The sequence below is a fragment of the Aplysia californica genome, unplaced genomic scaffold (assembly GCF_000002075.1).
Source record: "Aplysia californica isolate F4 #8 unplaced genomic scaffold, AplCal3.0 scaffold00313, whole genome shotgun sequence".
NCBI classification, from domain to species: domain Eukaryota; kingdom Metazoa; phylum Mollusca; class Gastropoda; order Aplysiida; family Aplysiidae; genus Aplysia; species Aplysia californica.
The window spans coordinates 758,100-759,548 of record NW_004797583.1 but is presented as its reverse complement, the minus strand read 5'-3'; positions in this window follow the sequence as shown (position 1 = coordinate 759,548).

The following is a 1,449-nucleotide window of genomic DNA, read 5'->3' as shown; positions in this document are numbered from 1 at the left end:
CGCCACCCTAATCCCTCACCAACCCCATCCCAACCCCACACCAACCCCGCCCCCAACTGCATTTTTTTTCCTTTTAGACAATAACACTGTCCAAAACGTCCACCTCTCTAAGACAACCACACCTCTCCTCGTCAATGGGCACCTGACATAATTAATGTACAATTTTGACTGTATGGCATTGTGTGTGCTTCCATCTTTCCGATGCGACGTATTCCTCACTTCTCGTGGTGGCTCCAACATAGGAGGTTGAAGTGGCCCGCCCTTTTCTTCTATCCCCCTTCCACTACCATAACGAATTAGATGGATCTCCTACTTCACTCCGTGTAATCAGAACATAATGGGCAAGATGTTCAAATGTAGAAAGCCAGGAAAGCAAAATCTTAGAGGAGAGGACAAAAAAAAAAGACTAGCAATAATTACAAAAAACTGGTTCATTAAAAAAAAAATGCTCTTACATTATGCACCTTTTGTTGTTTGTTCATTCAACAAATGTAATTTGAGTTCCGAAAAAAACATTAACATTTCTTCAAATTTGAGTTTCGAAAAAAAATTGAAAATTTTTTTTCTTGAGATCTGGGTTTCCAAAAAACCCCCCCAAAGTTCTTGAGCACATATTATTATGCAACTGACACCACAGATTAAGAAAAGGCAATTTTTAAAGAAAGTCAAAGTTTTGAGCACAGTACATTTGAACCGGAGGACAAAAATTTGTTCTATTAATTTAAAAAAAGAATTAAAACAATTCTAATACCATCTCCTTGAGTTGAATGCTGTCCATCCTTCTATTGACCAGACTATAAACATGTTAACGTAATAGTACGACAGATTCGTTACACTAGTTAAAAAAAAAGAAATCAAACATCTACACACAATGAATTGGTTGCTTTTAACGACAAGCGGGCTAACCCAGATTTCGGGGGTCTCCAGAAATCTTGACCCACACCAAAAGTGGACATTGCCCTACCTGTTAGAGAAGTTTAGTTTCTTTGATGTGTATATTTGTTTGGTAATAGAGAAAACTCTCCTTTTTATTTTAAGGAACTGAACAAGGGTCCAAAAACTTTATCTTCGATTTTCCCAAAACAGCATTTTTCGGGATAGCCCCCTTGTGCTTAAAAGCGAACAATTAGCATCAGTTTTAGAGCGACCAGATAATTAAAAAAAAACACAAAAAACAAAAAACACAAAAAAACCCCGATGGGATCGTAACTGTTCCTCACTATTCCAGAACTCAGTTCCTAAATTTCTAGCACATGTTTTTGTTTCGTAGGTTGTTCAAGGACTTACTTGGTTTTCACGCGGAAGTCGAAGGTTAGAATTTGAGGGTGATTTACATGTAGTTCCTTTGTTTGTTTGTCTTCTTATTGTTTTGTTTTTTTTTGGTGTTTTTTTGTCTTCTGGAATTTTTAAAAAAGTGAAAAAAGAGGGGAAAGGGGGGGGGGGGGGTTA